At 40.2% G+C, this 16,829-nt stretch overlaps 1 long non-coding RNA gene across 1 annotated transcript; it reads left to right on the top strand.

The window, feature by feature from the left end:
* Window positions 1–738: 738 nt before the first annotated feature.
* LOC134809964 (uncharacterized) lies at window positions 739–16,018 on the top strand. Its single transcript, XR_010156928.1, has 2 exons — window positions 739–821; window positions 15,154–16,018. It is a non-coding gene; the product is annotated as an uncharacterized LOC134809964 (long non-coding RNA).
* Window positions 16,019–16,829: the final 811 nt, after the last annotated feature.

The following is a 16,829-nucleotide window of genomic DNA, read 5'->3' as shown; positions in this document are numbered from 1 at the left end:
TGCGGCACTGCTCCTGGCTCGGTGCCTGTATTTTCTCGGTGCCTACAGCGCCCAGGTCGCCGATCTGAGGGCTTCGGAGTACCGGCCGGGCGCGGTGGCTCACGCCTGTAATCCCAGCACTTTGGGAGGCCGAGGCGGGCGGATCAGGAGGTCAGGAGATCGAGACCATCCTGGCTAACACGGTGAAACCCCGTCTCTACTAAAAATACAAAAAAATTAGCCGGGCGTGGTGGCGGGTCCCTGTAGTCCCAGCTCCTCGGGAGGCTGAGGCAGGAGAATGGCGTGAATCCGGGAGGCGGAGCTTGCAGTGAGCCGAGATCGCGCCACTGCACTCCAGCTTGGGCGACAGAGCGAGACTCTAACTCAAAAAAAAAAAAAAAAAAGAAAGAAAAAGAAATCTGGGTACCCGCGAATGCGATTTTTTTTAGGTTTACCGATGATCAGTTTAGCAGTGCCTGGGAGCTCTTATACCAAGTTTGTTTTCGCAATATTGAGTCCCACCTTAGCTAAGCTTGTGTGTATTTTAAACTCCCATGGAAGTCAGGAAATGTCGGCAAACGCGATTTCTGGTTACCAAGCTCCGTTTGGCAATAGCAAGTCCTGCCGAACGCGACTTTTTCCTCTTGTGGACCAAGTCTGAATAGACCAGCTACTGCGATTTTTAAGTCGTAGTCAAAAAGGTTTAACCGTGACTGCTTTTTTTTTGTTGGTGTTGTTTGTTTTTGTTTTTGTTTTCGTAGGAAATGTAGACTTAGGTGTAACATGTACCGGTTTAGATCTGACAGAGATATCACAATTGTAGGATTGCATCTTTTAGCAAGGTTTGTAATTTCTTCTTTCTATGATTGGTTCTCTGTAATTTTTGCTTATTTTTAAATTCTCTCTTTGTCTTTTGCTCTGAGAACGATGTTACCGATGTGTTTGCTTTCCATGTTTACTTGCATTTTAGCCTTTATTTTTTTAATTTTAATTTTATTTAAATGTTATGTATTTTTTTCTACTAATTTTGAGCGTCTCAGCTTCCTGCTTCTTCACTTACCTTCTCTCAGGATCCGGGGAGCCGAGCTCGGTCTCAGTCTCCCTGCTGTCAGGTGCTAGGTTGTGTCTGGTGGCTCTCCTTCGTATGCGGAGCTGATGGTTTTGCATCAGCGCTTTTGCCAGTAGAGCCGACTAGCGTTTTCTCAGTTACGGCACCGTTCTTAGAGCCCAGTGTGACGTTTCCCATTCGCCAGGTCCTTATATTCTCTGTGCTGTCACTTTCTTGGTTCTCGCACAGCTAATATCTGCTAAAGAACTTCCTAAACCATGTTTTACTGTGCAGAACGGTGACTGCACGGAGCCGCTGTACGCACTAGTAATTTCATAGCACCGTTAGCTGGCGCTTTTTCTGTCACAACACATTAAAACGGGTTAAAATACTGTAAGCGGATTAAACACATTAAGAGGATTAAAACATTAAAATGTCTCAACACATTTTTCTGACACAACACATTTAAACAGAGTGGGTTCATTCCTCCGAAGAGGATGTTTAGGCGTGGAAGCACCGCTGTTTCCCAAGAGCACGGTTTCTCTCTGGCAGCACCACTTATGGCACCAAAACAAGTATTTTTTGGCAACACCAGCACTATTCGCTAGCTGCCGGCGCTTGCTGAGTCCCAGCGCCGCCAGTTTCTCTTTCGGTAGTAAGTAGCTCAGAGCCCTAGCGGACAGTTTTCAGGTGGCAGTAATGCTCATTTCCTGGAACAGATGGTTCGTGGCCCTTGAAGCGCTGCGATCTGTAAAGCTAGCTCTCTGCAAGGTTTGCTTAGTGTCTGTTTTATTTCGGTTTCTTTTCTCGCTATGTTTATCTGTCGGAATTAGTTTGTTTTGGTTCTATGTAATCTCTAAAATGTTATCGTTTTTCTTTTGTCTACTAATTTTTGTGCATTCATTACTATTGAGTTTCATAATACCTGGCTTGCCTCCGCCCACGGCCTCCGGAAAGCATAAATATCCAGGCTAATGGGAGTGCTGAAGGCTCTGCCTCGTTGATCAGCACAAACGCTTGTGTCCTGCTCTAAGGCTTAAGCGTGGAGCAACGTTTTCTTGGCTGTGCGAAGGGGGCTTGGGATTCCGCAGAGGTGGCGCCAAAGCCCCAGCCTCCATCTGCTCTGGGTTCAGAAGGTTGTGGGCAGTGGCCTCTCCCTTTTTATCCAGTACTGGGAGAGTACTCATTGGACAGCTGTAATATGGGACTGCTTTCCAGCCCTTGTTGGTGGCTTCAATTAAATACTTTATCAGAAAAATAGAAACTTTAAGCCCAAATGATTTTTCAGGTTCACTTGATTTAAGTAAATCTTTGACAAATAAGCTGCATTTAAAATTATCAGTAAAATAAAATTAGAAATGTCTTCAGAATTGTCAATATACATTATTGTTTAGATTTATTGGTCAGCGGTTTCTGATTTATCTCTGCTAGATATTATAAGGCGTGAAAATTTGGCATGAAGGTTATAAATCTATAAATGCAACCCCAAACAGAATTATCTTTGTTCATGTAATTTTGGTAAATAAGGCATTTAATATCATTGGTTTAAAGAAAACAGCTAAATCCTGGGTTACTGACAGAAGAGAAAAATCCATTTATTTAGCCTTAAGGTTCTTACTTAGGTAAACACCTGATATTCACAGTCTATAATAATGGTTGACAGGGACATAACTGTAACTGGCCCATATGTTCATTTTGCCTGTTGCCCAGATAGAGTTGATTTGTCAAGACAGCGAATTGCAATAAAGAGTTTAATATGTGCAGAGTTGGCTAAATTGGAGACCTGAATTTTATTATTACTCAAATCAGCCTCCCAGAAAATTCAGAAGCCAAGGTTTTTCAAGGATAGTTTGGCAGAAGGGTGCTGCTGCTCAGCTGAGGAACAATCACAGGGGTGTGGAAAACAGTCCTCCTGCACTCAGTCCATTTCTTGAGTGGCGGCCACAGAGGAGTGGCTGATGTTGTTGGGGCCATCAAAGTCTGAAAAGTCATCTCAAAAAGCCAAACCTAGGTTCTAGTAATTAGGGAAGTTGCAAATCTTGTGACCTCTGGAATAATGGCTGGTAATCCTTTAACTATGCCCACATCTTAGCAGAAATCAGGCCCTTCTCATCCTCCTAAACTGGTAGGCTTTCATCAGCTTTACAAAGATGGTTTAGTTTTGGGAAGGGCTATTATCATATAAACTATAAACTAAATTTCTCCCTAAGTTAGGTTGGCCCATGCCCAGATCAAGGGCTGTTTGGAGGTTAAAGGCAAGATGGAGTTCGTTAGGTCAGGTCTCTGTCACTGTCAATATTTTCTCACTGTTAAAATTTTGCAAAGCTGGTTTCATGATTTAAATGATAGCTAGCTTTGTCTAATATCACAGATTTTATAAGTAATCTAGGTAAACTATTTTAAAAAATAAATTAATTAGGTAAATGTAATGGAATAAATGCTTATAAGTAAACATACAATTTAGAATCTTAAAGTTAAATAATAGTCATTAAATGTCCAGGTCATGTCCAATTTTTAAAAAATTGTAGGAAAACATTTTTCCAAAAAAAAGTGTTCTTATTAAAAGGAAAATAGTTTTGTCTAATTCACAGATTATTTGTGAAACAAGATAAAAGAAACCCGAAAAAAGAGAGAGAGATAGGCCAGGTGTGGTGGTCTGCAATCCCAGCATTTTGGGATGCTAAGGGGGGCAGATCACTTGAGATCAGGAGTTCAAGACCAGTCTGGCTAATATGGTGAAACCCCGTCTCTGACAAAAATACAAAAATTAGGCCAGGCACAGTGGCTTACGCCTGTAATCCCAGCACTTTGGGAGGCCGAGCGGATGGATCACGAGATCAGGAGATCGAGACCATTCCAGCTAACATGGTGAAACCCCGTCTCTACTAAAAACACAAAAATTAGCAGGGCGTGGTAGTGGGCACCTGTAGTCCCAGCTACTTGGGAGGCTGAGGCAGGAGAATGGCGTGAACCTGGGAGGTGGAGCTTGCAATGAGCTGATATCGCACCACTGCACTCCAGCCTGGGCAACAGAGCAAGACTCCATCTCAAAAAAAAAATATATATGTTATCTAGTTGGCTATAAATAAAAGGAAATTACAACAGTCTTTCTAGAGATTGGGCTTTGATACAAAAAAATACATTAATACTCAAAAGACTTGGTTAGAACAACATTTTTGTAAAATATTATTTACTCTTAATAAGTTATATTTTAATTTACCCAAATTTTCAACTTTTATTGCATCTCAATGTTTTCAGCTTTCTCTCTATTATTTATTTATTATTATTAATATTATTTTCTGTCTTTTTTTTAAGATGGAGTCTTGCTCTGTCACCATGCTGGAGTGCAGTGGCGAGATCTAGGCTCACTGCAACCTCCACCTCCCAGGTTCAAGCGATTCTCCTGCCTCAGCCTCCCAAGTAGCTGGGACTACAGGTGCACACCACCACGCCCAGCTAATTTTTGTATTTTTAGTAAAGATGGGGTTTCACCATGTTGGTCAGGGTGGTCTCCATCTTTTAACTTCGTGATCTGCCTGCCTCAGCCTCCCAAAGTGCCGGGATTACAGGCTTAAGCCACTGCGCCAGGCCTCTCTCCTTTTTAAGGCCTGAGATAATAACTTTCCCTTCAACTTTTCTGTCAGCTCCTTTAACTTTTTTCCTTAGGTTTTAACTGTTGTGGTCTGATGCTAAAAAACACTTCATCTTTAGGATCAAAACGAAATGTATTCTTCCAATATAACATTCTGTGCTCTTGACTTTTTAAAATATATCTAAATTGTTCTATGAAACCAAAAAACTTCACTTATGTCCTGGGACACACTCTTCCTATGTCTAATTAATTCAAGTGCCCTTTTCATTAGTTTTGACTTGAAGGTTGTCTAAATGGAATCCCATATGGAAAAGCACATCCTTTTATGCCTTTTGGTAGCCAGCCTGAGAATAACATATTTTACATTTTATCAAAATAATTCCTATGTCATTACTAGGTTTTTATTTGCTCAGAAAAACTGAGATTTAAGGAGGCTGAGGCAGGCAGATCACGAGGTCAGGAGTTCAAGACCAGCCTGGCCAACACAGTGAAACCCAGCTCTACTAAAAATACAAAAAATTAGCCAGAAGTGGTGGCGGGTGCCTGTAATCCTAGCTACTAGGGAGGCTGAGGCAAGAATCACTTGAACCTGGGAGGCGAAGGTTGCAGTAAGCCAAGATCGAGCCACTGCATACCAGCCTGGGTGACAGTGTGAGACTCTGTCTCAAAAAAAAAAAAAAAAGAAAAAGAAAAGAAAACTGAGATTTAAAAAAATTAAGGTTAATTAAGGTTATTATATCCATGTAACTTTCTGTATTTCTTTTAAAGTTCTTGTGCTACTAATTTTCAGGGCTTTGACTCCTGAGTCTAAAAAGGTCACTAACTCCCGCTAAATTGAGAGCAATTGAAGCCTCATCTTCAGATCTAGGAGAAGATGAAAATCAGAATAAGCTGCAGTCATGAGACATGGCGCCAGAAATTAAGACTATTCAAACCCTCTAGTCCCAGGGACTATTGAAGAAGAAGTGGGTGTGTAAGCTTGTAAGGACCTATTTTAACAGATAAAATTAGTTCAGTTTCTGTATAATTTATAGATAATTTAATTTAAAGAGTTTTTTTTTTTTTTCCAGATAAGGTCTAGATCTGTCACCCAGGCTGGAGTACAGTGGCATAGTCCTAGCTCACTGCAACCTCCACCTCCCAGGCTCAAGCGATCCTACCACCTCAGCCTCCTAAGTAGCTGGGACTATAGATGTGCACAAACATGCATGGCTAATTTTTGTATTTTTTGTAGACACCGTGTTTCGCCATGTTGCCCAGGCTGGTCTCAAACTCCTGAGCTCAAGCAGTCTGCCTGCCTAGACCGCCCAAAGTGCTGAGTTTACAGGTGCGAGCCACCACAGCCAGCCTATAAAGTAAACGTTAATATCTAAGGAACACTGATGCAAGACCAGCATGTGGGACCCCATGTCAGATTAACAATGTTTTCATGGATCATTAACCCATTCTTATTAAAAAATTATGAAAGATTATGAAAAGGTTTACAAAAGTTGTATCTTATGGTCAAGATGATTAAAATTTATTAGATTTGTCTATAATATCTGAGAAAGATTTGATTGGCTTCATGCTGTCTTTATTAGCTCTTATTGTTTGGGAAAGCAAGTCTCAAAGAGTGAAAGGTTTTGGCTTTTAGTTTTTGAAAACTTTGAGTTACTGCTTAACTAAATGAATGACTTATTTTTTACAATGACCTGTTGTGGGAAGTCAGGTACCCCAAACGGAGGGACCGGCTGAAACCATGAAAGAAGAACGTGGATTATGAAGATTTTATGGACATTTATTAGCTCTCCAAATTAATACTTTTGTAATTTCTTATGCCTGTCTTTACTGCAATCTCTAAACATAAATTGTAAAGATTTCATGGACACTTATCACTTCCCCAATCAATACCCCTGTGATTTCCTATGCCTGTCTTTACTTTAATCTCTTAATCCTGTCAGTTGAGGAGGATGTATATCATCTCAGGACCCTGTAATAATTGCGTTAAGTACACAAATTGTACAGCATGTGTGTTTGAGCAATACGAAATGTGGGCACCCTGAAAAAAGAACAGGGTAACAGCAATTGTTCAGGGAATAAGAGAGATAACCTTAAACTCTGACCGCCGGTGAGCCAGGCAGAACAGAGCCATATTTCTCTTCTTGCAAAAGCAAATGGGAGAAATATCGCTGAATTCCGTCCCTGAGAAAGAGAATGCGCACCTAGGGGTAGGTCTCTGAACTGGCGCCCCCGGGGCGTACCTGTCTCTTATGGTCGAGATTGCAGAGGTGAAATAAACTCCAGTTTCCCATAGTGCTCCCAGGCTTATTAGGAAGAGGAAATTCCCGCCTAATAAACTTTGGTCAGACCAATTGATCTCAAAACCCTGTCTCCTGATAAGATAATATCAGTGACAATGGTGCCAAAACTTCATTAGCAATTTTAATTTCGTTTCGGTCCTGTGGTCCTGTGATCTCGCCCTGCCTCCACTTGCCTTGTGATATTCTATTACCATGTTAAGTATTTGATGTCTGTCACCCACACCTATTCGCACACTCCCTCCCCTTTTGAAAATCCCTAAAAAAACCTGCTGGTTTCGGTGGCTTGTGGGGCATCACAGATCCTACCAATGTGTGATGTCTCCCCAGGACGCCCAGCTTTAAAATTTCTCTCTTTTGTACTCTGTCCTTTTATTTCTCAAGCCAGTCGACGCTTAGGAAAATAGAAAAGAACCTACGTGATTATCGGCGCAGGTCCCCCGATAACCTGTGATCCTGTTTTGTGATATCAAGTGTTTTAAGTCTTTGATGTTTGACAAACTTTCCAAAATCCAATTCTAAATTCAGTCATTTTCATCTCATTAATTTTTTTGACATTGAGTCCCCTGAAATCCAAAGAGACATATTTGGCTTAGTTGGTATAATCACACAAGAAGTATTATCAAATATAAAATGATATGTAACCATCTTTGCATTGTATTTATGTAAATGTGTTATTAGTGTTTTAAAATTGTATGAGATTCTTCTGATTGTGATATGTCTTAGTATATGTTTTCAGAACTAATTATGATTATTATATTCAAATGTTATATATCATAGATATAACCACATTTCTTTGTCAGTTGTGTCTTAAACCATGGCTATCGTAAGACTTTTGTCATCTACAATTATTGTTTTACTTTGATCCTTTCGTAGAGTGGTTTATAATCAGTTATAGAGCTCTGAGACTACCCTTTTTGTTGTTGTTGTTGTTGATGTTTGCTTTTTGAGACAGGGTCTCAATCTGTCACCTATACTGCAGTGTGGTGGCATAATCACTGCTCACTTCAGCCTTAATCTCCTAGACTCAAGCAATCCTCCCACCTAAGCCTACCAAGTAGCTGAGGCTACAGGCATGCACCATACACTCAGAGAATTTTAAAAATTTTGTAGAGATAGAGTCTCCCTCTGCTGCCCAGGCTGATCTCAAACTCTTGGGCTCAAGCAATCCTCCCACCTCAGCCTCCCAAAGTGCTGGGATTACAGGCATAAGCCACCACACCCAAGATTTTAATACATTTATCATGTCTTCATTAACAAATACCAAGTGTCTATATTGTACTACATAGTGAACAAGGTCCCAGAGATAAGTAATCAACAAGCAGACATGGACTTGGCCATAAAGTGTTTGACACCTTCATGGATTGTAAAAAAAAAAAAAAAAAAAAAAAAGCATGACAACAAATCAATAAATAAAACAGTATTTATATGATAAATGTTATCAAGAAACTTAATGCAACTTAGTTGAAAAGGTAACTAGGAGGATGCTATATTAGCTACTATAGTAAGGATAGAATTGTCACAGATACTTCCACTTCGATATGAGTAATGCAATGAACAACACCAAAAAACAAACAAACAAACCTAGGCTGGGTGCAGTGGCTCGCACTTGTACTCCTAGCACTTTGGGAGGCCAAGGCAGGCGGATCACTTGAGGCAAGGAGTTCAAGACCATCCTGGCCAACATGGTGAAATGCCATCTCTACTAAAAATATAAAAAAATTTGCTGGGCGTGGTGGCCAACACCTGTAATCTCAAGTTACTCAGTAGGCTGAGGCGAGAGAATCATTTGTACCCGGGAGGCAGAGCTTGCAGTGAGCTGAGAACACACCACTGTACTCCAGCCTGGGCAACAGAGCAAGACCCTGTCTCAAAAAAAAAAAAAAGGTGGAGTTACCATCATGAGAGAATATAAAGTACAAAGATTCTAAGACTAGAAAACTTTATTATGGGCCGGGCATAGTGGCTCATGCCTGTAATCCCAGCACTATGGGAGGCTGAGGCAGGAGGATCACTTGAGGCCACAAACTCAAAACTAGCCCAGGCAACATAGTAAAATACCATCTCTAGTAAAAAAAAAAAAAAACAAAACAAAAAAAAAAAAAATTAGCTGGATGTGTTGGTGTCTGCTTGTAGTCCCAGCCACACAGGAGGCTGAGGCAACATAATTGTTTGAGCCCAGGAGTTCAAGGCTGAAGTGAGCTGTGATGATACCACTGCATTCTAGCCTGAGCTACAGAGTGAAACCTTGCCTCCAAAATAAAAATAAACGTTTGTTACAGCCATGGACAAAGAGAAAGCAATTAATGGCTTTCAGTGAACTAAATGGGAGGTATCTAGACCAAAAAAATCTTGTAGTCTTCTGCCCAAGATGGCCTGCTGGCCTCTAGGCAAACATGATACATGATTAGATAAAGGTGGAAGTTTTGATTTAGTTTTGATTGAATTGTTAAACTACTGATGATACAGTGCCCACGTATGTGATATTGACTCCATAAATTATCAGGTTGGCCAAAGATGTAGCAAAGGCATTTGTAAGAAAGCTGTAACTGATAACGCTTGATGGTATATTTCTACATTTTCTTCCTAAGTTTATCAGATTAGTTGACCCCTATATCAGCTGAGATCTTTATTCTCTAAGTTATGACACGCTAATTCTTGCAGGATGTAACATAATATAAATAACATGTAAAAGCAAAATACTATAGGCAATCATTTAACCCATTTCCCATTTGTCCTGAGAATACTTGCAAGTGGGGCTTGCAGCTGCAGCATTTACCCTCAGATCACTTGCAGATTTCTTTTTTTTCAGATAATATTATAATTGCAGTTTGTGTAAATCAACATTCCCTGAGAAAGTATCACCTGCCTTAACAGTTTTTGTCTGGGGAAGTTGAAAAGAAATAGTACATTCCTTTGCACATGTTGGAGGGAGAAGCATGTCTGCATAAGAGTCTGGACAGCAGGTCTCTGCCTGTGTGACATGGGTCTCCTTTGGGAATGGTCACTACTCTGTGTGTTATACCCATGCAGAGCACTGCCAACTCTCCACAATGCAAGGTTCCATCCACTGTTCACATCTGGAGAGACACATCCAGGCTACATGCTCAAAGAAATGCTAAAGAGGCCGGCCGCGGTGGCTCACGCCTGTAATCCCAGCACTTTGGGAGGCCGAGGCAGGCGGATCACGAGTTCAGGAGATCGAGACCATCCTGGCTAACACGGTGAAACCCCGTCTCTACTAAAAATACAGAAAATTAGCCGGGTGTAGTGGCGGGTGCCTGTAGTCCCAGCTACTTGGGAGGCTGAGGCAGGAGAATGGCATGAACCCGGGAGGCGGAGCTTGCAGTGAGCCAAGATCGCGCCACTGCACTCCAGCCTGGGCAACAGAGGGAGACTCCGTCTCAAAAAAAAAAAAAAAAAATGCTAAAGCTAGTTTTCTGGGATCACCACTGGTACTTCTCGAGTAATACTGGCATGTAGGAGTTGCTCCTGCTCTCAGGATTCATTCTCCAGACACCTAGAGTCCATAAACCTTTCACCTAACAAGAGCTTTCAATCTTCTGCCTTCTGTATCTATTCTGTCATTCTCATTCTGTTTCATTTTTTTCACTTCCTGTTGTATAGTTGCATATTTTCCTTTTTTCTAGTAAAAAGAAGCATGGCTTTGAAGGGAAGCTTCAATTCAGACCTTTTCTTTCTGGTCTTCAAATCAGCTCCTGGAATAAACACAGAGTTAGCTGTGTTCTGAATGATCTCCTGACAGAGTCTTTATTCTCTCATTAGTAAGAGTTGTGAAAACTGCAGCCAATTCCTCATCTTTGTATTTGTGGCTCCCTTTATAGCCCCTGGAACACAGAAGGGTATCAAAACATGCTTGCTAAATGTTGGGATCAATCAGATTTTACAATAGTAAACAATAATGTTTAATTAGGTAATTCTATAATTGTATCCATTGATGCTTTGCAAATAGCATGTTTAACTCAGACAAATTCCAGTTTCACAGAGGATATGAGAAGGAAAAAAAATCCACAGCAAGAATACAACAAAGAAGGATTCATTTTACATTCGTTCTGATTAAGAATATCTTTCAGTTTATGATAAAATCAACGATAATATTGTTAAAAACTGACCTAATTACTTTCAACCAGATACTGTCCAAACATTAACTTTTTCCATCAAAAGTATCCCTGATAGTTACTTTGTAAAATGAAAGCACATTTGGCTTCCATTTCTGAGGTGGTTAAAATAAAGGCTACCGGGTTGGATAACTTACAGAGGTTCACACATCTAGAATGGCATGTAACCTCTCTGTAACCGAGCCAGTGGGGCCTGAGACTTCTTACTATTACACACAAGCAGAAGTGTTGAAATCTTTTTTCTTTCTTTCTTTTTTTTAGATGGCATTTTGCTCTTGTTGCCCAGGCTGGAGTGCAATGTGGCGATCTCAGCTCACCGCAACCTCGGCCTCCCAGGTTCAAGCAATTCTCCTGCCTCAGCCTCCCGAGTAGCTGGGATTACAGGCATGAGCCACCATGCCCAGCTAATTTTGTATTTTTATTAAAGACGGGGTTTCTCCATGTTGGTCAGGCTGGTCTCGAACTCCTAACCTCAGGTGATCCTCCCTCCTTGGCCTCCAAAAGTGCTGAGATTACAGACGTGAGCCACCGTGCCCAGCCTAAATCTTTTTTCTTTTTGTTTTTTGAGACAGGGTCTCACTCTGTTGCTCAGGCTAGAGTACAGTAAGCTGAATCTCGGCTCACTGCAGCCTCAACTTCCCAAGCTCAGGTGGCTCTCCGGCTCAGTCTTTCAAGTAGCTGGGACTATAGGCATGCACCACCTTGCCCAGTTGATTGTTGTATTTTTTTCGCCATGTTACCCACGATAGTCTTAAACTCCTGGGCTTAAGTGATCCGCCTGCCTCACCTCATAAAGTGCTGGGATTACAGCTCTGAGCCACTGCACCTGGCCAAAATCTTTTTAATACAGCAATTCAGCAGAAGACAAAACTGGGAGAGTGAAAGACCACATTAACAATTGGGCAACTATGCTTACCCAGCTCCTCAATAACACCCCATATCTGCTTTATACATTAACCCCAAGCTTTTCTCCTGGTAGAAAGGATTCTAGTCTCTGCTCTAGGACTAGCAATGTGATTTGGGGGCAATAATGAACTTTCTAAAGCCAGGCACCATAAAAACAGCTTTTCCTCCACAGACATGGTAGTACTTTTTCCTTTCATCTGCAAAACCAATCTGTCCTAATCTAGACAATTTCACCCCAGACGGTAGGATTTTATGTTAATATCATTAATTCTATCTCCTAAGGAAATTTGCTTCTAAGACTGAAGTTATCATCCAGTTTCTTGTTATCTGGTTAGAACCACCCAAGAGAGCAGAAGAGTATAGAAACACAAATGCTGGAGATTTCTAAGTTCCAGATACTCTGTCACCAATTGTGAGATGGATGCCATGAAGCAGCACTTTCCTCCTGGGGTGCAGCAGGGGCAGGACTTTCCTCTGGGGTGCATCAGGCCTGGGATTCAACAGACTAGGCACCAGGACTCCAGAGGCCACCAACCCTGAGCCCAGGGGATTGTGTGCCCTGTCTGCTCCATTGTATATTATTGCACACATACAAACAAATTCTGCAATACTTTAAATTTAGCAATTCAGCAGTAGAAGACAGTACTGGGAGAGTGAAAGACCACATTAAGAACTGGGCAATGACCAGCCTGGGCAACATGGTGAGACCCTATCTTTACAAAAACAACAGTAAAAAAAATGAGCCAGGTATGGTGGCACAAACTTGTATTTCTAGCTACTCTGGAGGCTGAAGGGGGAGGATCACTTGAGCCTGAGAGTTCGAGGCTGCCAAGGCCATGCCAGTGCATTCCCATCTGAGTGAAAGAGCAAGACCCTGTCTCAAAAAAAAAAAAAAAAAAAAAAAGAATTGGTCAAGTAATAGGCAAAGCATCTTAAGCAAAAAAAAAAAAAAAAAGAAGCCTGAGGCATCACATTATCCAACTTCAAACTATTCTGTAAGGATGCCATTACCCCGAGCAAATTAATGCAGAAACACATATTGCATGTTCTTACTTATAAGTGGGAGGTAAACCTGATACACAGGAACATAAAGATGAGAACAGGGCAGGGTGCAGTGGTTCATGCCTGTAATCCCAGCACTTTGGGAGGCCGAGGCAGAGGGGCAGGGAGGGATCATTTGAGGTCAGGAGTTTGAGACCAGCCTGGCCCACATGGTGAAACTCCATCTCTACTGAAAAAAAATATATATATATATATACACATATATATATATAATAATTTGTTATATATATAACAAATTGTATTATATATGATATATATTATAAAATACATTATATATAAATAAATATATATAATATATAATATATAAATATATAATATATATAATATATAATATATAATATATATAATATATAAATATATAATATATAATATATATTATATATAATATATATTATATAAATATATAATATATGTAATATATAATATATATTATAATATATAATATATAAATATATAATATATAAATATATAATATATATTATAATATATACTATATATAAATATATAATATATAAATATATAATATATATTATAATATATACTATATATAAATATATAATATATAAATATATAATATATATTATAATATATTATATATAATTATATAATATATTATAATATATATTATATAATTATATAATATATATTATAATATATTATATAATTATATATAATATATAATAATATATATTATATATAAATATATAATATATAATATATATTATATATAAAAATATAATATATAAATATATAATATATATTATAATATATTATATTATAATATATATTATAATATATTATATTATAATATATATTATATATAAATATATAATATATATTATATTATATTATAATATATATTATATATTAATATATAATATATATTATATTATAATATAATATATATTATATATAAATATATAATATATATTATATTATAATATAATATATATTATATATAAATATATAATATATAAATATATATATTTTAAGATATATATATAAATATATAATATATAAATATATATATTTTAAGTTTTATATATATATATATACAAATATAAATATAAATAGCCTGGCATGGTGGTGGGCGCCTGTAATCCCAGCTACTCGGGAGGCTGAGGCAGGAGAATTGCTTCAACTCAGGAGGTGGAAGTTGTAGTGAGCCAAGATCATGCCACTGCACTCCAGTCTGGGCGACAGAGTGCGACCCTGTCTCAATAAAATAAAATAAGATAAACATGAGAACAACAGGAAACTGAAGGACAACAAAAGGAGGTAAGGAGATAAGGGGGTAGAGGCTGAAAAACTTCCTACTGAGGACTATGTTCCACTGAGGACTACTGAGGACTATGTTCAATACTAGTATTGACAATATCAACAGAAGCCTTAGCATCACACAATAGACCCTTGTAACCTACACATGTACCCCCTGAATCTAAAATTAAAATTTAAAAAGAGGCCACATAACACACAATAGTATTATGAAATACCATAAAAGGCCAGGCGCGATGGCTCACGCCTGTAATCCCAGCACTTTGGAAGGCCGAGGCGGGAGGATCACCTGAGGTCAGGAGTTCAAGACCAGCCTGGGCAACATAGTGAAACCCCGTATTTACTAAAAATACAAAAAATTAGCTGGGCATGGTGGCGGGCGACTGTAATCCCAGCTACTCGGGAGGCTGAGGCAGGGGAATCATTTGAATTCAGGAGGCAGAGATTGCGGTGAGCCGAGATCTTGCCATTGCACTCCAGACTGGGCAACAAGAGCAAAACTCCGTGTCAAAAGAAAGAAACAAACAAACAAAACAAAACAAAACAGGTATTTTTATTTTTAAAATGGGCGACTACCCTGGCCTGCTCCTCAGTAACATTATGACACATCAAGCATCTGACAAGCATTGCTCTGGGGTAGAAAAGGATCCAAGTCTGCTCCAGTACTAGTAATGCATTTGGGGGCAATAATTAATTTTCTAACCAGGGTCCCCCAAAACAGATTTCCCTGCACCAGATAGTATTTTTTCTTTTCAATCCCTAAAGCAAACTATTTAACTAGATAACTTCATCTCAGATGATAGGACTTTATGTAAATCTCATTAATTCCATCTCTTGATGTAATTTTCTCCTAAGATTGTTTCCACCCACCTCCCTGAAATCTGATTTGGACCCCCAGGAGGCCAGAAGAGTATAAAAACGCAAAAGATGTTGACTTCTGAGTCCCACATACCCGGCGTCAGCTGGTGAATGAAAGACACGAAGGAGCTGCTGTGGAGCTGCTGTCTCCCCTCGGAGTTTGGCAGGCCCGGGATTCCGCAAATGAGTTGGCGGGGCCAGATGCCTCCAGCCCTGAGCTCAGTACATTCGGTGTCCTGGATGCTCCCTTCCTTTCCTTATCACTGCGAGCTCTCCTGGGACGGCCTAGATTTTGGGACCTACTTTCTGCTCCCTGCGTGCTTCATTGCTGAAACTGCCGGCGAAAAGATCTCTTTCTCAAGCCTCAGAGCACCTTGAGGCGGGGCGCAGAGTCGCCCGCTCTGGATCCCGCGCCAGAGACCCAGGAGGATCCGCAGGAGCCCTCGGGAGAGCAGGAGGCTGCATAGGGTCTCAACGTACTCCCGTCCCCGCAGCCTCCCTCGCAACTCGCCCCTCGCTCGGTAGGCAGACAACTCCAGCCGGACAGGTCCGTCCGAGGAGACCTTTCAGAGTGTCAGCCTACTGCTGACCTCGGAGCCACCAACCAAAGTTCCAAGACTGCTGGCTGCAGATTGCATGCGCTTGGGGCAGACGCCCTAAGAATGTGTCCACCGAGTCCAATGTGTCTTTGGAGTCCTGAGCCCTGAGATTTCCGCTAAGACCTTCCATTGGACGATCTCTTGTTAACAGATGTTGTTACAGTAACACGTGAGTTCGCTCAAATGCGATGGAATTTTTGCCTTTCGATCATTTTGTGCCTTTGTCTTTCCCCTTCTCAATAAAATCGTACACAAATGTGAAATTCTTGTTGCCTGTGTTCCTGTTGATGTTGGGTAAGGATGAGCCTCAGAGGCGGGGTGGCTGGTTGCTGGTGCCAGGACTATCACGGGGACCCTGAATCCCCTAGATTTGCTGGTTGCAGGGCAAACAAAAAGTACAAGAAGTGTGTGTCTTATGCAGAGATTGGAGGGGAGAATAGGCCAGGGGTCGTGCATGGCTGGTGACTCACAGACTGAGCCTACAGGAAATCCGGTGAACAGGCAGCAGACCTGAGAACTTACTGCAGGAAATTCTCCTGCTCTGAGGCCCTGGAACTTTTTCCCTCTGAAGGTTTGCACCTTTCTATCTTGAGGCCTTGTTAAACTCATAATTTCTGGAAGTTTTCTTCTAGACTCTTTAAGATTTTCTCCATAGGCTCATGTTCTGCATGTATGAATAGTTTCATTTTTTCACTTCCAATGTATATGCTTTCTTACTCCTTTTCTCACCTTATTGCACTGGCGAACAATTCCAGTACCTTGTTGAATAGAAATGGTTGGAGCGACTATCTTGGCCTTGTTCCTGATTTCATGAGAAAAGCATTGAGTCTGTCACTATTACATACAATGTTGCTACAGGTTTTTGTCGACGTTCTTTGCACGGTTGATGAAAATCCCTCTATTCCCACGTTGCTGAGAGTTAGTTTTTAAATTTTAAATCACAAATGCATATAGATTTTCTTAAATGCTTTTTGTGCATCATTTGACAGGATTATACAGTGTTTCTCATTGAGCCTATCAATAGGGTGAAATATGCTGATTGACTTTTGAGTATTAAACCAGCCTTATATATGG

This window comes from Pan troglodytes, chromosome 4 (genome assembly GCF_028858775.2).
Source record: "Pan troglodytes isolate AG18354 chromosome 4, NHGRI_mPanTro3-v2.0_pri, whole genome shotgun sequence".
NCBI classification, from domain to species: Eukaryota; Metazoa; Chordata; class Mammalia; order Primates; family Hominidae; genus Pan; species Pan troglodytes.
The sequence above is the reverse complement of the archived record's forward strand: the minus strand, read 5'-3'. Positions and strand labels throughout refer to the sequence as shown.